Source organism: Oncorhynchus nerka, linkage group LG19, assembly GCF_034236695.1.
Source record: "Oncorhynchus nerka isolate Pitt River linkage group LG19, Oner_Uvic_2.0, whole genome shotgun sequence".
NCBI classification, from domain to species: domain Eukaryota; kingdom Metazoa; phylum Chordata; class Actinopteri; order Salmoniformes; family Salmonidae; genus Oncorhynchus; species Oncorhynchus nerka.
The window spans coordinates 22,342,257-22,362,464 of NC_088414.1; the positions used below are offsets into that span (position 1 = coordinate 22,342,257).

Below are 20,208 nucleotides of genomic sequence, written 5' to 3' on the forward strand. Positions count from 1 at the left end.
TACATTTAAATCATTTGCTTTTTAGTTTACTGGGCTGATGGTGCCTGCATCTGATGGTCACTGCATCTGATGGTCAGTCTCAGGGGAGGGAGAGAGCAGACTGAGGATCCGCCTCTCAATATCGTCCACTCTCCCTTTCCTCCACTGACACTGACCAAAAAGGGACACCCTCTTCCAGATGATGGCGAAACTCGAAGCAGAATCGGGTGCACCTACTACCAACAGCCTGAGACAAAAAAAATGTTTTATTGATGTTTTTTTTACAAAAATGTTTTCCGATCAACTGGGAATGCCTTGGAGATCGAACAGTCGATTGCGATCTAGTACTTCTCTCTGTGGGCTGATATTTCTGCTGCAGCAGTCCCTGGGGAGCTGCGCGGCAGTCTCAGATTGTGCTCAGCATAGAGGGAATATTGCTTTTGACACCCGTGAATACCATGGAACTTGGGGTAGAAACAATGTGTTTTTACGTGCCAACATATGCCTGAAGCCTGGTCCACTCTGGGTTCGGGGCTTGTGCTACTTTGGGCTACTGTTGTTACAGTGAACATCTGGGGAGGGGGACAAGAGGGGACCCCAACCCATGCCAGTTCCCCTCTCATCGCGCTAGGTGTGCAGGTGTTACACGCATTGAAAATAGACCCAGGAAGAAATCGTTATCATGGAGATTATCATGACCAGCAGTCATAGGTACCGGTGACACAGCACCTTGTAACCCAGCTGGAAAAGGGACAGACAGCTCTGAAAAACGGAGGGTGTTTGTGTCTGCATGTAGCTCTCTCTGTCTCGCTCTCCCTCTCTCTGAAACACACCTGCAAGGTGTAGTACCACATAGGGCCAGCATGCAAATAAGCCTCCTCTCCTGCAGGGAGAATATGTGGGAAACCAAATTGGATCGAATGTAATTCAGTTCACCAGGGGAATGAATCAATAATGCGGAGAAATGGCTTTCAGAGAGATGAGAGTGCCCCCTTCCTTGTTTAAAATGCTCCTGTTTGGAGTGCAATCTTGGCTGATAAGTCATGCTTCTCCATGCTGCAGCGAGGTAATCAGAAGTTATAGTTATTGCCGGCTGATGCCTGACTTCTTCCTTTGTTGTGATTTAGACAGTACAGCACTTCAGATAGAATAGCTTTTCTGTTTGGAATCTCTCAACTGTGTTTCTGTGCTGACTTGACACTCAGTATAAGGGACGGAGATTGTTGCCACCACTGCACTTATTTGCTCAAATACGTTTTATCAAGGAGAGTACCACCCGATAACTTCCGACACACACACACAGACACACACACACACACCAAGAAAACTTTATCTAGCATACAGTAAGTTACTGAAGAAATCTTTACTATACAACAAACTGTACATTGAGTTGTTGTTTGGCAAGACTGATCAAATCACAATCAAATTAGATTTGTTTTTGTTTTTCTAGTCACAACCCATTTAAAAAAGATAACACATAAATAAATGTAATGGACAAGGATACTTAATCCAGTTGCACAACTTGCACACATTATTGGCCTCTTTCACCCTATGTTTTCATTTTCGCTAAACTCTACAGTCCAATCGCTTATCCTCAGTGTATGATAACAAAGCATTATCGTAATATATTTACACTGAAACAGCGTTAAGATCTTGCCAAGTTATATTTTAATTTCTTTACGTCAAAGGAAAAGACAAAAAGTCTGCACTTGTTTACCCCTTCAAAATGCTGTCAAAACAAACAAATACAGGAAACCGAATCAATAGCCCTCTCAACCCAAATATTTTATCCAACAATCTGTCATATAATCTCTCATGTGTCGTGTTAATTAATGTATGTTCGGCTACATATCTTCTGGCAGACCTTTATCATGTACTGTGTGTTTATATAAACTGGCGCCTTATGGTGTGTGGTTTTCCCAAGCTGGGGGGTAGAGCTGGATCCATTAGCAACCATTAGTGGGCTCTGAAGAGGTCCCCTCTGTGTCTAAGGCTGATAAAAGCTTCTTCGGGCAGGAGGGCGAAATGGGAGGGATAGTGGGAGGCAGACAGGCAGGCAGGGAAGGTGGGAGAGAAGGAGGCAGTGGTGGCTGGAAGCCTTCCCTAATGACAGGCTCTGCTCTCCTCTCACGCCTCGCTGGGACAGAGGGAGCCACTGGGGGCCCATCTGATAGAGACTGAAAGGAAGAGAAGAAGGAAGAGAGGGAGAAGGGAGAAGAGGAAGAGGTCCTGAAGATGAAGAAAAGTGGTTAAGAAGAGGAAGTAGGGGAGTGGGGTAAGTTGAGCCATTTTTTTTTACCTTCAGCATCACGCCATCAAGGGAAACATAGTATTCTTTCTAACAAATATATCTACATATATTTCAGGATGTTGTGTATCTCAGGAAATAATCAGAATTTATGTAAAGATTACAGCTTTGAAAACATAGCTTGTCCAGAAAAAGTGGTCTCTTGGTAAAACTTACCCCGGAATGGGGTAAGTTGAGACAGGGGATAGGGTCATTTAAGCCGCCTATACATTTCTGTACTGAACTAAATATTACCACTACCTTTTTAAAACCATGTCTATCTTTATTTCCCAAACACAATTCAACACCATCAAGATCCCTTTTTTGTCTTTTAATAATTTTAAGCATCTTTTTTAAGCACTTTTTTTTAAGCACACCTCATATCCCAGAGATCTCTTGCATTATGCCTGGGAACCAAACAGTACATTTTTATCAACTTGCCATTGGCTTAACCATTGGCTTAACTTACCCCAAGGCAAACATTTGGACTATATTAACCCACACAGCTACAAGGATGCTTATAGAGACTCCAATTGAAGTATAGAACAATCTTTAAATTATCTACTTTGGTTTAGATTACAAGCATCATGGAACCTCTAACACAATAAATTCATTTGACTTGGTGAAAATCAGTTTTTTGGACCTACCTTGCTTACCACTTTTTCCATGAGGTTACTTTATTCACAGACTCCATGAAATGATGACCTCTTCCTAAATATTCAGTCAAATTATACATTTTTTTGTATAAGTTTCGAGAAACAAGGGTGGCTCAACTTACCCCTTTGGCTCAACTTTCCCCATTCTCCCCTATAAAAAGGAATTAGAGGTGTGTGTGAAGAAAAAGAGAGTATTCATGAGGAACAGACGAAGACATGGAGGTGACATGGTGAAGAGGAGGGTCACAGGATCAACCAGAGAGCCATAGCAGGGGAGATGTACAGTACAATAGTGATGCAGCTCTCGCGTTGAGGGCTTTTCTCCTTTCCTCTGTCAGGGTAATCTGATGTCATTATCTGTTGGCAGTCACTGTGATGACTGCAGTGCCTGAGAGAGGGGCCACAGACAGTGCGGCTTGGTGCTCTGCGAAGACGGTGAGATGTGAGAGCTGCCTGAGTGCCCACTACTTTCCGCCGATCCCATCCCATCAAGCGGAATCTGTGAAAAACAAGTGTTTATCAGGGCGACTTGGGTCAACTAGCCTCCCTGCTTTTCATGTCTCAGAGAAGAGAGAGAATGAAATAGAGAGAGAGCTAGAGCGAAAGCAAACAACAATAATCAGAGCACTAGGGGCCACCGCTCGCAAAAACAATGGATTGGAATTTAATGGGTTGGTCATACTCAATCAGATCCAATGCAACAGCGGCCCCAATGGTCACCAGAGGACCTGAGTGGAATTAGAACTTGTTTTGGAGCACTGATTGTCTGATAGATGGATAGTTAGAGGCCTGACGCCCCCTGCATTGGAAATACAGTGGCTGACCCTGTGGAATGTAACTGAAGTATTTTATACATAAAAGGATAGAAGTGTGAGAACTGTAGAGCACCAGAAAAACACACAGTGCACATGCATACAACTGTACATACACACTTCATATGTACATGTATATACTATATTCTAGTCAAGGCTCATCCTTCAAAACTACTGCTGTATGCACCTTTTCTATTCATATACAGTCCCTATTGTCTATACACATCATCATATACTGTACATTTATATTCCGGACTCTGAAATTGCTCGTTCTACTATTTAAATATTTCTTAATTTGTTTATTTGTTTATTTAGGATTTGCGTGTATTGTTTTGTACTGTTAGCTATTAATGCACTGTTGGAGCTAGGAACAGAAGCATTTTGTTACATGGGCGATAATATCTGCAAAATACGTGTACGCAACCAATAGAATGTGATTTGATTTGACAAAAAAATACATTCCTACACTCAAACACACGCACAGGCAAGAGTGATACAGTACAGTACAGTAGACTATGCTCGAGTAAGGTTGCCTGCCTATCACTCAGCAGAGCACACAATGCTGCTCTGTAGCGGTTATCACTCTGGTGCATCTGTGCAGCTGCTGTCTTTTGAATATTACACGAAAAAGTGATGACAGCCACGCTTCATCGGGCCAGACCCACATTTCGGAGTATCAATGTGTGACCACTAAAGGCTCACTGTACTAACAGGCTGGTAGAATGCACTGAGTGAGTGAGGTCATTCTACAGAACACTCCATGGGTAGTTTCACAACAATAGAATATTGTGAATGATAAGGCCATTGTATAATCTATGATGTAGACTCGACATGTACCTACTGTACTGTATATCAAATAAATATCAGTGTCTTAAGCGAATCGCCACCTTCCTCTAGTTCTCCTCCATCGAATCATGTTTTTGTTTAGTACCCCCCCTCCAGCAATTTCTAAAAAGCAATTGAGAGCTTTGGGATTGCTGTACTTCAGTCTGTTTGTGGGAGGGTTGTTGTGAACATGTGACAAGATGGATGTTTGGAGGCATCCTAGTAGAAAACATGATTCCACTTCACACTTAATGGACTGGCAAGCCTCATCTAAAAGTCTTGAAGAGAAGAATGCGAGGGCGCCCAGCCGAGGTGCCTATCCAACACTATCCAACACTTACGACATCCAAACACAACGCCCATCTCATCTGTTCTCACTGGCACTGCTTGGCCAACACTGGGATGGGGTGTTGCCACAAACGCGTGCAGTGTTATACAGTGTGGCTGGACGGCTAGATGAATCATCCAAGTGTATAATAATGTATCATTTCCAACTATTATGTAACAGTCATATTTCAGGATGTACATAGCAGCTAATCAAGGTTTTTATATAGGAAAAGTACTCTGAAAGACCTATACAGAACTTCTTGTTCTTTTTAAAGTATTGGTTAAAGTGTTTCAGTCCCAATTATATCCAATAACTGGAATTTGCCTGTCCTGCTTGCGGGTCAAACCCAGGACATCTTTCAATATCACAAAGCTTCAAAGCAGCCTTAATCTCATCTCACATCTCCCCACCACTACAAAGTGCCTAACGCACTCGCCCACACACACACACACACACACACACACACACACACACACACACACACACACACACACACACACACACACACACACACACACACACACACACACCCCGACTGCTTCAAACCTTTTTTTAAAGTTCCCCAACCCTGAGCAGCCAAGCATCAACAAAGTGAGTCGAGGAGAGCAGGGGAGAGGGGAGGCAGGCTGACCTGACCTCCATAGCGATGAGGTGACTTTGATATTCCCCGGGTGTGCGTTCAAGTGGTCCGATTAAAAGCCTTTTATTCACAATGACCTTTCTCTGCCTCCTTCCTGGGAGAAATCTCTCCTCTTTTCCTTTGATGCAACGACAGGACTTCCCTGGAAACAAAAACCCAAGTGGCAGGTTTGACACAAAGTCAATACGGAAGACATGTTTGTGTTTGAGCACATGCTCTGACCTCTTTGTTTACCACAGTGAGCCTGAGCAGGAGGGCACACCCCAACAGACAGACAAAAGTAGGTTAGGTTAGCATTACATTACCTTGTCTTCACATACCTGCTATGTGCAGTTGCAACATAGTTTTGTTGGCTAACTACGTTGTACTGACACTTTTTATTTAACCTTTTGTTTTCACAGGAAGTCATGCTGAGAACAATGTTTATTTTACAGATGAGCCCTGTATCAAACATAAAATACACACATCAATACACAAAAAGATATACACAATCATATAAAACAAACATTCTTCAGTGAAAAGGACCTAAATCAGCCGTTTAAATTGCCCTAGAGACACCAACTCTTCCAATTTTAGAGAGCTTTGGAGATTATTCCACAAGTAAGGTGCAAAAACACTAACAGCAGATTTACTTAAATCAGCAGAGATCGAAGGATCTCCAGAATTAGCCATCCCTGAGACCGGGTCTGGTAGATCGTACGTCTGTACAGTGGCTTGCAAAAGATTTCACTCCCCTTGGCATTTTTTCTATTTTGTTGCCTTACAACCTGGAATTAACATGGATTTTTGTGGGGTTTGTATCATTTGATATACATAACATTCATACAACTTTGAAGATGCAAAATCGTTTTTATTGTGAAACAAACAAGAAATAAGACAAAAAAACTGAACTTGAGCGTTCATAACTATTCAACCCCCCCCCCCCCCCTCCCCCCAAAGTCAATACTTTGTAGAGCCACCTTTTGCAGCAATTACAACTGCAAGTCTTTTGGGTATGTCTCTATAAGCTTGGCACATCTAACCACTGGGATTTTTGCCCATTCTTCAAGGCAAAATTGCTCCAGCTACTTCAAGTTGGATGGGTTCCACAAAAGTAATGCACCAATTTGTAAGTCGCTCTGGATAAGAGCGTCTGCTAAATGACTTAAATGTAATGTAAATGTACAGCAATCTTTAAGTAATACCACAGATTCTCAATTGGAATGAGGTCTGGGCTTTGACTAGGCCATTCCAAAACATTTAAATGTTTCCCCTTAAACCACCCAAGTGTTGCTTTATCAGTATGCTTAGGGTCATTATCCTGCTGGAAGGTGAACCTCCGTCCCAGTCTCAAATCTCTGGAAGACTGAAACAGGTTTCCCTCAAGAATGTCCCTGTATTTAGCGCCATCCATCATTCGTTCAATTCTGACCAGTTTCCCAGTCCCTGCCGATGGAAAAACATCCCCACAGCATGATGTTGCCACCACCATGCTTCACTGTGGGGATGGTATTCTCGGGGTGATGTGAGGTGTTGAGTTTGCGCCAGACATGGAGTTTTTCTTGATGGCCAAAAAGCTCAATTTTAGTCTCATCTGACCAGAGCACCTTCTTCTATAAGTTTGGGGAGTCTCACACATGCCTTTTGGTGAACATCAAACATGTTTGCAAATTTTTTTAATGGCTTTTTTCTGGCCACTCGTCCGTGTAGCCCAGCTCTACAGAGTATACGGCTTAAAGTGGTCCTATGGACATACACCAATCTCTGCTGTGGAGCTTTGCAGCTCCTTCAGGGTTATCTTTGGTCTCTCTGTTGACTCTCTGATTAATTCCCTCCTTGCCTGGTCTGTGAGTTTTGGTGGGCGGCCCTCTCTTAGCAGATTTGTTGTGGTGCCATATTCTGTCCATTTTTTAATAATGGATTTAATGGCGCTCCGTGGGATGTTCAAATGTTCTGATATTTTTTTTAACCCAACCCTGATCTGTACTTCTTCACAAATTTATCCCTGAACTGTTTGGAGAGCTCCTTGGTCTTCATAGTGCTGCTTGCTTGGTGGTGTCCCTTGCTTAGTGGTGTTGCAGACTCTGGGGCCTTTCAGAACAGGTGTATATAAACACTGAGATCATGTGACAATCTAACTCATTACGTGACTTCTGAAGGTAATTGTTTGCACCAGATCTTATATAGGGGCTTCATAATGTCATGACTGTCCTGATCAGGTCAGGTTACAGGAGACCACAACCCTACAGATTATCTCTCAACTCCAACAGAGGAGGAGAGATCTAGAGGTCTGAAGATGTGGGGATTTTATGACCCCTCACGCCCATGGTAAATCTTATGTCACAGACAAATTCCTTTTGTCCTGTTACTATGGAGAACCAGCCTCAGAACATTAAACATGAAATAAAGGGACTTTGGAACAATGGTTTCCATCAGCCACAATGGTGGTCATGACGATAGATGGAATATGCAAATGTATGTCATTTTTGTGTTGTTATTAACCTCTAGCGTCGAGCAATCCCGTATCTGGGAGTGTAATCATAGCCTCAAGCTCATTACCATAACGCAACGTTTCCTATTCATGAAAATCGCAAATTAAATGAAATAAATATTTTGAAAAACAAGCTTAGCCTTTTGTTAACAACACTGTCATCTCAGATTTTCAAAATATGCTTTTCAACCAAAGCTACACAAGCATTTGTGTAAGAGTATTGATAGCCTAGCATAGCATTAAGCCTAGCATTCAGCAGGCATTCTGTGGCACTCACAGACTATCTTTGCAGTTTTGGAAACGTCAGAGTGTTTTCTTTCCAAAGCTGTCAATTATATGCATAGTCGAGCATCTTTTCGTGACAAAATATCTTGTTTAAAATGGGAACGTTTTTCATCCAAAAATTTAAATAACGCTCCCTATATCCAAGAAGTTAAGGAGAAGTACATCTTCAATTCCATGTATAACACTTGTATTTTCATTAACATTTATGATGAATATTTCTGTAAATTGTTGTGGCTCTCTACAAAATAACCAGATGTTTTGGAAACATAACACGCCAATGTAAACTGAGATTTTTGGATATAAATATGAACATGAAGACAGACAGACGATCAAAGGTTAGTGATTCATTTTGTCTCTATTTCTGCTTTTTGCGACTCCTCTCTTTGGCTGGAAAAATGGCGGTGTTTTTCTGTGACTAGGTGCTGACCTAACATAATCGCATGGTATGCTTTCGTCGTAAAGCCTTTTTGAAATTGGACATTGTGGTGGGATTAACAACCAGTTTATCTTTAAAATGGTGTATAATACTTGTATGTTTGAGGAATTTTAATTATGAGATTTCTGTTGTTTAAATTTGGCGCCCTGCACTTTCACTGCTGTTGTCAAGTCGATCCCGTTAACGGAATCTCAGCCATAAGACGTTTAAGGACAACAAAGTCAAGGTATTGGAGTGGCCATCACAAAGCCCTGACCTCAATCCTATAGACAATTTGTGGGCAGAACTGAAAAAGCGTGTACGAGCAAGGAGCCCTACAAACCTGACTCAGTTACACCAGCTCTGTCAGGAGGAATGGGCCAAAATTCACCCAATATATTGTGGGAAACCTGTAGAATGCTACGCAAAACGTTTGACCCAAGTTAAACAATTTAAAGGCAATGCTACCAAATACTAATTGAGTGTATGTGAACTTCTGACCCACTGGGAATGTGATGAAATAACTAAAAGCTTAATTAAATTATTCTCTCTACTATTATTCTGACATTTCACTTTCTTAAAATGAAGTGGTGATTCTATCAAATTTTTGCTTGGATTAAATTTAAGGAATTGTGAAAAAGTGAGTTTAAATGTATTTGGCTAAGGTTTAATATGTAAACCTCCGACTTCAACTGTATTCACCTCCTTTGCTATTGTCGTGACGTTGTATTAGTTAATGTGACGACTGTTGCTCATCGAATTATTAAAGGTTTCTAATTGCGTGATTAACTGAATCAAGCAATTATTAACTTATTAACCTGGGGCACCATGGGAAAATTAGTTTTATTGAGTTTCTATTTCCCAAATTAACTCAAAGAATATCAGAATATCAATTTTACAACAGCCGCTAATGTACCACACCGATCTTAGTTGAGTATTAATTTACTAGAAAGATAAAATGATGATGAAAGATAATACATACAGAAAAAAACATTCTAGGCTATTGATTAGAACTTAGTATAACGGGCCAACACACTATGGCAGGTTGTCAAGTTCTGACCTTTATTTCCTTTGTTTTGTCATTATTTAGTATGGTCAGGGCGTTAGTTGGGGTGGGCAGTCTATGTTTGTTTTTCTATGATTTGGGGATTTCTATGTTTCAGCCTAGTATGGTTCTCAATCAGAGGCAGGTGTCATTAGTTGTAGTTAGTGACAGAATCACCCACCAACCAAGGACCAAGCGGCGTGGTAAAGGACAGCGACGACAGCAGCGGAAGCAGCAACAACAGCGGCCAGCATCACAGGACTCCTGGACATGGGAGGAGATATTGAACGGAGAGGGACCCTGGGCACAGGCTGGGGAATATCGCCGCCCCAAAGCAGAGCTGGAGGCAGCGAAAGCTGAGCGGCGGCGATATGAGGAGGCAGCACGGCAGCGCGACAGGTACGAGAGGCAGCCCCAGAAATTTGTTGGGGGGGGCAGACGAGGTGTGGGGCTAAGCCAGGTAGCAGACCTAAGTTCACTCCTCGTGCTTATTATAAGCAGTGCGTTACTGGTGAGGCCCCGTGTTATGCTGTAAAGCGCACGGTCTCGCCAGTACGTGCCCATAGCCCGGTGCGCTATAGGGCAGCCCCCCGAAAGTGCCATGAGTGTGGGCATCGAGCCAGGGCGTATGGTGCCTGCTCAGCGTGTCTGGTCGCCGGTACGCCGTTTCGGGCCAGGGTATCCTGCGCCGGCTCTGCGTGCTGTGTCTCCGGGGTGCTGGGAGGGTGCAGTGCGTCCTATGCCTGCGCTCCGCTCGTGCCGGGCAAATGTGGGAGTGGAGCCTAAGGGAGAGGTGCGCGTAGTAAGCACTAGATCTCCCGTGCTTACCCACAGCCCGGTTCAACCTGTGCCTGCACTCTGGAGGGTCCGGGCTAGAGTAGTTATCCAGCCTGGGGAATTGGTGCCAAGGCTGCGCACCAGAGCTCCAGTGCTCCCCCACAACCCAGTCCTTCAGGTGCCTCCTCCTAACACCAAGCCTCCTGAAGGTCTCCCCAGCCTGGTGGTTCCTGTGGCAGCCCCACGCATCAGGCTGTCTCTCTGTCTCCTCCCTACAGGTGGTCCCGCCTGTCCGGCGCTGCCGGAGTCTCCCACCTGTCCGGCGCTGCCGGAGTCTGAGGCGCCAGAGCCCCTCAGCCCAGAGGCGCCAGAGCTTCCGCCCCTCTGTCCCGAGCTTCCACCCCTCTGTCCCGAGCTTCCGCCCCTCTGTCCCGAGCTGCCACCCCTCTGTCCCGACCTGCCCCTGAGAAGGGATGCCATGGTTAGAAAGCCACGGAGGCGGACAATAAGGCGGACTAAGACAATGGTGAAGTGGGGTCCGCGTCCCGTGCCAGTGCCGCCACCGCGGACAGACGCCCACCCAGACCCTACCCTATAGGTTAAGATTTTGCGGCACCTTTGGGGGGGGGGGTACTGTCACGTTCTGACCTTTATTTCCTTTGTTTTGTCATTATTTAGTATGGTCAGGGCGTGAGTTGGGGTGGGCAGTCTATGTTTGTTTTTCTATGATTTGGGGATTTCTATGTTTCGGCCTAGTATGGTTCTCAATCAGAGGCAGGTGTCATTAGTTGTCTCTGATTGAGAATTATACTTAGGTAGCCTGGGTTGCACTGTTTGTTTGTGGGTGATTGTCTATGTTGATTGCTTGTTTCAGCACAGTTCGCATTAGCTTCACGGTTGTTATTATGTTTATTGTTTTTGTATAGTGTTTCAGTGTTTTCTTTATTAAAATTAATGATGAACACCTACCACGCCGCATTTTGGTCCTCCGATCCTTCTCGCCTCTCCTCTTCAGATGAAGAGGAGGACGACCGTGACACAGGTGTTACCCAAAATGGAGATTTAAAAGAGAGAGAAAAAGAGAAAGTACACGAGAGAAATATACATTTGCATGAATTTGTCAGCTATGCTTATTCTAACCCTAGCCTTGCCCCAAACTGCCGCTCTTATGGGTCAGAATATAATGATGTAAATAAGTCGGGAAGGTGTCCGTGGATTCTCCGTGTGGACCGTTCAGGCTGCTCAATGGTGCACTTCTCCGGCGCAACTCTTTGGTTGTCCTCACAATGTCAGTGACCTTTTGGCTTAGGAGTCTGTTCCCTCGCCCTTGCTCTGGAAGGGCTCTTCTGAGGACAGACATCTCTGTAGCTCTGTAGCTCAGAGCCAACAACAGTAATGAAACAGTGTAGATACCCCGATTCGATGAGGAGTGGAGGCTAGGTGGTTCGACTTGAATTCACCCGCTTAGACACAGCTACTCATCCGTAGCTTAGGTAGAAAATATTTCTTTGTCTTCAAATTTGTGTGCCGTTTTGGGTTCGTTTACTTTTTTAGACCTCGGCTGCAGCTTGAGTCACATAGTCTAATCTGTAAATTCTTCACCCACAGGTTTTATACAATGGGGTCAGAAGTGGGCGTAACAGCCTTTAGGGCAATTCTCTGGGCGTACCAAGTTATGGGCAAGGTCTAGATTTGACTCAAATCCAATTTTAGACAACTAACTTCACATTTCATCTTTACCAAAACATTCTCTTCGATTTGGACATTTTCCATACAACGTACAATGTATAAACATCAAACATATACTAGGTAAACTGTTGACGTTACAATGTTTTTGTAATAACGTCATCTATTAACCTTTAACTTCTTGGATATAGGGGGCGCTATTTTAATTTTTGGATGAAAAACATTCCCGTTTTAAACAAGATATTTTGTCACGAAAAGATGCTCGACTATGCATATAATTGACAGCTTTGGAAAGAAAACACTCTGACATTTCCAAAACTGTAAAGATATTGTCTGTGAGTGCCACATAATTGATGTTAGTGTAGATGTTAATTGATGTTTAACATACTGTTAAACAACAAACATGTTGGACGGCCGGCCGCCCAACAACCTGCCCGCTTGACCCTATTCCCTCCTCTCTTCTCCAGACCATTTCCGGAGACCTTCTCCCTTACCTCACCTCGCTCATCAACTCATCCCTGACCGCTGGCTACGTCCCTTCTGTCTTCAAGAGAGCGAGAGTTGCACCCCTTCTGAAAAAACCTACACTCGATCCCTCCGATGTCAACAACTACAGACCAGTATCCCTTCTTTCTTTTCTCTCCAAAACTCTGGAACGTGCCGTCCTTGGCCAGCTCTCCCGCTATCTCTCTCAGAATGACCTTCTTGATCCAAATCAGTCAGGTTTCAAGACTAGTCATTCAACTGAGACTGCTCTTCTCTGTATCACGGAGGCCCTCCGCACTGCTAAAGCTAACTCTCTCTCCTCTGCTCTCATCCTTCTAGACCTATCGGCTGCCTTCGATACTGTGAACCATCAGATCCTCCTCTCCACCCTCTCCGAGTTGGGCATCTCCGGCGCGGCCCACGCTTGGATTGCGTCCTACCTGACAGGTCGCTCCTACCAGGTGGCGTGGCGAGAATCTGTCTCCTCACCACGCGCTCTCACCACTGGCGTCCCCCAGGGCTCTGTCTAGGCCCTCTCCTATTCTCGCTATACACCAAGTCACTTGGCTCTGTCATAACCTCACATGGTCTCTCCTATCATTGCTATGCAGACGACACACAATTAATCTTCTCCTTTCCCCCTTCTGATGACCAGGTGGCGAATCGCATCTCTGCATGTCTGGCAGACATATCAGTGTGGATGACGGATCACCACCTCAAGCTGAACCTCGGCAAGACGGAGCTGCTCTTCCTCCCGGGAAGGACTGCCCGTTCCATGATCTCGCCATCACGGTTGACAACTCCATTGTGTCCTCCTCCCAGAGCGCTAAGAACCTTGGCGTGATCCTGGACAACACCCTGTCGTTCTCAACTAACATCAAGGCGGTGGCCCGTTCTTGTAGGTTCATGCTCTACAACATCCGCAGAGTACGACCCTGCCTCACACAGGAAGCGGCGCAGGTCCTAATCCAGGCACTTGTCATCTCCCGTCTGGATTACTGCAACTCGCTGTTGGCTGGGCTCCCTGCCTGTGCCATTAAACCCCTACAACTCATCCAGAACGCCGCAGCCCGTCTGGTGTTCAACCTTCCCAAGTTCTCTCACGTCACCCCGCTCCTCCGCTCTCTCCACTGGCTTCCAGTTGAAGCTCGCATCCGCTACAAGACCATGGTGCTTGCCTACGGAGCTGTGAGGGGAACGGCACCTCAGTACCTCCAGGCTCTGATCAGGCCCTACACCCAAACAAGGGCACTGTGTTCATCCACCTCTGGCCTGCTCGCCTCCCTACCACTGAGGAAGTACAGTTCCCGCGCAGCCCAGTCAAAACTTATTAACGTTTACTAATACCTAAAGTTGGATTACAAAAGTATTTCGAAGTGTTTTGTGAAAGTTTATCGTCAACTTTTTTAATTAAAAAAAATGACGTTGCATTTTAAAATAGCGTTTTTTCCTGGATCACACACTTTTCATAGATCGATATTTGGGGTATATATGGACCGATTTAATCTAAAAAAGACCCAATAGTGATGTTTATGGGACATCTAGGAGTGCCAACAAAGAAGATCGTCAAAGGTAATGAATGTTTTATATTTTATTTCTGTGTTTTGTGTAGCGCCGGCTATGCTAATTATTTTGTTTACGTCCCCTTCAGGTATTTCGGGGTGTTGCATGCTATCAGATAATAGCTTCTCATGCTTTCGCCGAAAAGCATTTTAAAAATCTGACTTGTTGGCTGGATTCACAACGAGTGTAGCTTTAATTCAGTACCCTGCATGTGTGTTTTAATGAACGTTTGAGTTTTAACGAGTGCTATTAGCATTTAGCGTAGTGCATTTGCATTTCCAGATGGCTAGATGGGACACATGCGTGTCGGGTGGGCTTAACAGGTTAAGGCTAAGCTTGTGTTTCAATATATTTATTTAATATCATTTGCGATTTTCATGAATAGGAAACGTTGCGTCATGGTAATGAGCTTGAGGCTATGATTAGGCTCCCGGATACGGGATTGCTCGACGCTAGAGGTTAATGCAACCGCTGTGTCAGATTTCAAAAAAGCTTCACTGAAAAAGCACACCATCCAATAATCTGAGTACAGCGCTCAGACACAAAAACAAGCCATACAGATACCCGCCATGTTGTGGAGTCAGTAAAAGTCAGAAATAGCGTTATAAATATTACACTTACCTTTAATGATCTTCATTAGAATGCACTCCCAGGAATCCCAGTTCCACAATAAATGTTTGTTTTGTTCGATAAAGTCCATCATTTATGTCCAAATACCTCCTTTTTGTTTGCGCTTTTAATTCACAAATCCAAATTCACGACGCGCAGGCCAGACGGAAAGTCAAAAATGTTCATTACAGTTCGTAGAAACTTGTCAAACGATGGATAGAAACAATCTTTAGGATGTTTTAAACATAAATCTTCAATAATATTCCAACTGGACAATTCCTTTGTCTTTAGAAAGGAAAAGGAACTCAACTAACTCTCACGGGAGCGCGCGAGCTCATGGCATTCTGCCAGACACCTGAAACAAGGTTCTAAAGACTGTTGAAATCTAGTGGAAGCCTTAGGAAATGCAATATGACCCCATAGACACTGTATATTGGATAGGCAAAGACTTGAAAAACTACTATCCTTAGATTTCCCAACTTCCTGGTTGCATTTTTTCTCAGGTTTTTGCCTGCCTTATCAGTTCTGTTAAACTCACAGACATCATTCAAACGTGTTTTCTATCTAAATATACTAATAATATGCATATCTTAGCTTCTGCGCCTGAGTAGCAGGCAGTTTACTCTGGGCTCCTTATTCATCCAAGCTACTCAATACTGTCCCCAGCCATAAAGCCATTTTGCCACAACTTTGGAAGTATACTTGATGTCATTGTCCATTTGAAAGACCCATTTGCGACCAAGTTTTAGCTTCATGACTGATGTCTTGAGATGTTGCTTCAATATATCCACATCATTTTCCTACCTCGTGATGCCATCTATTTTGTGAAGTACACCAGTCCCTCCTGCAGCAAAGCAGGAGATATCCCTCTAGTGGTGTGGGGGCTGTGCTTCGAGCAAAGTGGGTGGGGTTATATCCTTCCTGTTTGGCTCTGTCCAAGGGTTTCATCGGATGGGGCCACAGTGTCTCCTGACCCCTCCTGTCTCAGCCTCCAGTATTTATGCTGCAGTAGTTTATGTGTCGGGTCTAGGGTCAGTTTGTTATATCTGGAGTACTTCTCCTGTCTTATCCGGTGTCCTGTATGAATTTAAGTATGCTCTCTCTAATTATCTCTTTCTTTCTCTCTCTCGGAGGACCTGAGCCCTAGGACCATGCCTCGGGAATACCTGGCAAGATGACTCCTTGCTGTCCCCAGACCACCTGGCCGTGCTACTGCTCCAGTTTCAACTGTTCTGCCTGCAGCTATGGAATCCTGAACTATTCACCGGACGTCCTACCTGTCCCAGACCTGCTGTTTTCAACTCTCTAGAGACAGCAGGAGTGGTAGAGATACTCTTAATGATCGGCTATGAAAAGCCAACTGACATTTACTCCTGAGGTGCTGACTTGCTGCACCCTCGACAAGTACTGTGATTATTATTATTTGACCATGCTGGTCATTTATGAACATTTGAACATCTTGGCCATGTTCTGTTATAATCTCCACCTGGCACAGTCAGAAGAGGACTGGCCACCCCTCAGCCTGGTTCCTCTCTAGGTTTCTTCCTAGGTTTTGGCCTTTCTAGGGAGTTTTTCCTAGCCACCGTGCTTCTACACCTGCATTGCTTGCTGTTTGGGGTTTTAGGCTATATAAATCATTTGATTTGATTTTTGATTTGATGATCGTGGTACCTTCAGGTGTTTGGAAATTGCTCCCAAGGATGAACCAGACTTGTGGAGGTCTACAATTTTTTTCTGAGGTTTGATTTTCCCTCCAGGTAACTTCAGGCGTTTGGAACTTCTGACCCACTGGAATTGTGATACAGTGAATTATAAGTGAAATAATCTGTCTGTAAACAATTGTTGGGAAAATCTCTTGTGTCATGCACAAAGTAGATGTCCTAAACGACTTGCCAAGACTATAGTTCGTTAACAAGAATTTTGGGGAGTGGTTGAAAAACAAGTTTTATTAATGACTTTAACCTAAGTGTATGTAAACTTCCGACTTCAACTGTACATATGCACCCACCACTTTTCAGTTTTACACTTTTTGAAGTTTTTTTTTTTTTTTTTTCACACCAATTTTGACTATTTTGCGCATGTCCATTACATTAAATCCAATTAATAAATAATGTAATGCAACAAAATCGGAAAAACTTTTGCAGGGAACTAGGTTAATAATGAAGTAAGGTATGGTGGAAGTTTATGCAAGAGATCTTCACAAACAAAAAGATTGCAATGCATCGATCTACAAAACTTCAAAGAGGGCCACCCTACTTTCTGATACAGAAAGCAATGAATACATTTTGAAGCTAGAAAAGATCTAAGCTGTGTTAATTAAAGATTGAAAAAATGTTGATAGATAGTTTAGGGATCAGGCGATAATTATTCATGTCAGAAGGGTTACCACCTTTGTGGAGAGGAAGCTCATGAGCAGCCTTCCAGATCCTAGGGATGGCACCCAAGAAAATTGTCAGGTTAATTAAAAATATTTGTCAATAATTACACAATTAGAGGAGCAGAAAGCTGCAGCAAGAAATTATCAAGCAAATCAGCCCCACTGGATTCGTTTTTTTACATCAATCGTCTAGCATATCACAAGTAGAGAATTGTTCAAATGAAATGTCCGGGGGGGCCTTACTTGGTTCATCGCACTCTAGCGACTCCTTGTGGTGGGCCAGGTGAGTGCAGGCTGACTTTGGTCATCAGTTGAAGTGTTTTCTTCGACAAATTGGTGAAGCTGGCTTCCGGGTTAAGCGAGCGGGTGTTAAAACTTCTTGACGCTACCCATCCCTGTCGCGGGATCATTTTCGCCAGCAACCACTGAATAGCATACCGCAACAGTCAAATAATATTACAAAAAAATATTCATATTCATGAAATCACAAGTGCAATATTGCAAAACACAGCTTAGCCTTTTGTTAATCCACCTGTCGTCTCAGATTTTGAAATTATGCTTTACAGCGAAAGCAATCCAAGCCTTTGTGTAAGTTTATCGATAGCCTAGCATAGCATTATGTACACTTAGCATCAGGAGCTTAGTCACAAAAATGAGAAAAGCAATCAAATTTACCGTTTACCTTTGATGATCTTCGGATGTTTTCACTCACGAGACTCCCAGTTACACAACAAATGTTCATTTTGTTCCATAAAGATGATTTTTATACCCAAAATACCTCTGTTTGTTTGTCGCGTTATGTTCAGAAATCCACAGGAAAGAGCGGTCATGACAACGCAGACGGAAATTCCAAATAGTCTTCATAATGTCCACAGAAACATGTCAAACGTTTTTTATAATCATTCCTCAGGTAGTTTTTAAAATATATATTCGATAATATATCAACCGAGTGTGTAGATTTTTCAACAACAGCGGGAGGAAAAATGGCGGCTTTACTCTGTAGCGCAAAAACTCACTCTGAGAGCCCCCACCTATCCACATACGCAATGTGATCTTTCACGCTCATTTTTCAAAATAAAAGCCTGAAACTATGTCTAAAGACTGTTGACACCTTAGGGATGCCAGAAAATCGAGGATAGGCATGCATAGGAACAGAAAGGTTTCAAAATAAGAGGCACTTCCTGATTGGATTTTCCTCAGGGTTTCGCCTGCAATATCAGTTCTGTTATACTCACAGACAATATTTTAACAGTTGGAAACTTTAGAGTGTTTTCTATCCTAATCTGTCAATTATATGCATATTCTAGCATCTGGTCCTGAGAAATAGGCTGTTTACTTTGGGAACGTTATTTTTCCAAACATAAAAATAGTGCCCCCTAGCTTCAAGAGGTTAAGAAGCAAAGCTTGGCAGACTCCAGGAAGGCCAGCATCCCGGAGTCGCCTCTTCACTGTTGACGTTGAGACTAGTGTTTTGCGGGTACTATTTAATGAAGCTGCCAGTTGAGGACTTGTGAGGCGTCGGTTTCTCAAACTAGACACTCTAATGTACTTGTCCTCTTGCTCAGTTGTGCACCGGGGCCTCCCACTCCTCTTTCTATTCTGGTTAAGCCAGTTTGCACTGTTCTGTGAAGGAGTAGGAGTAGTACACAGCGTTGTACGAGATCTTCAGTTTCTTGGCAATTTCTTGCATGGAATAGCTGTCACGCCCTGAGCATAGAGAGCCTTTTTATTCTCTATGTGGGTTAGGTCTGGGTGTGACTAGGGTGGGTAATCTAGGTTGTTTTATTCCTAGGATGGCCTGGAATGGTTCCCAATTAGAGGCAGCTGTTTATCGTTGTCTCTGATTGGGGATCATATTTAGGCAGCCAATTCCCCACTGTGTTTTGTGGGATCTTGTTAATGTGTAGTTGCCTGTGAGCACTCCATAGCTTCATGTGTCGTTTGCTCTTTATTGTTTTTTGCGTTTCACTAATAAAAAGATGTGGAACCCATATCACACTGCGCCTTGGTTTGAATGTTATTTCGATGATCGTGACAATAGCCTTCATTTCTCAGAACAGGAATAGACTGACGAGTTTCGAAAATCAAACCCACAAATGCTGATGCTCCAGATACTCAAGTAGCCTAAAGAAGGCCAGTTTCATTGCTTCTTTAATCAGGACAACAATTTTCAGCTGTGCTAACATAATTGCAAAAGGGTTTTCAAATGATCAATTAGCCTTTTAAAATGATAAACTTGGATTAGCTAACAAAATGTGCCATTGAAGCACAGGAGTGATGGTTGCTGATAATGGGCTTCTGTTTTTTTAATCTATTTTTAGAAAACAAGCTGTTTCCAGCTACAGTAGTCTTTTACAATGTCTACATTGTATTTCTGATCAATTTCATGTTATTTTAATGGACAAAAGAATGTGATTTTCTTTCAAAAACAAGGACATTTCTAAGTGACCCCAAACTTTTGAACGGTAGTGTACATACACAGACAGTGAAAATGAAACAACTGATAGGGTGGCATCTCTCTTTCACACATCCAGCACACATCTGGAGGTGAGAGGTCATATCCACATGGACGGGACGTGATAATGGCCAGCGGCTATGTGTCAAAGCAGCCTGTGTCATACTAAGTCACTGTCAACTGACCTGCTGAAGAAAGGGTAACCATATGCTTTCACCACAACAGTCACAAATAGAGATATAAAATGTCCTTGGGCAAATGTTATGTCAATGTCAGTGGCAAAGTAAATAACAGGCCTATTCTTTTGACTGTGTTGTTCGTAGCCTCTTACAAAAGAGTTTATGAATAAGAAACTACATGTATTAGAGGTACCAAACAAATTAACACTGATCCTCATATAATTATCCTCACATGTAAAATTTACAAATAAAAATCCCCACAAGCATTTCTTCATGATATGTATTACTCTAACTTTTTCTTTGTCAGCCTGACCCTGAACTATCTCTAGAGCTG

General features: G+C 43.2%; 1 long non-coding RNA gene across 1 annotated transcript; it reads left to right on the plus strand.

The window, feature by feature from the left end:
- Nucleotides 1-1,963: 1,963 nt before the first annotated feature.
- On the plus strand, nt 1,964-19,233 carry LOC135562396 (uncharacterized). The gene is made up of 2 exons (XR_010459911.1): nt 1,964-2,254; nt 15,997-19,233. It is a non-coding gene; the product is annotated as an uncharacterized LOC135562396 (long non-coding RNA).
- Nucleotides 19,234-20,208: the final 975 nt, after the last annotated feature.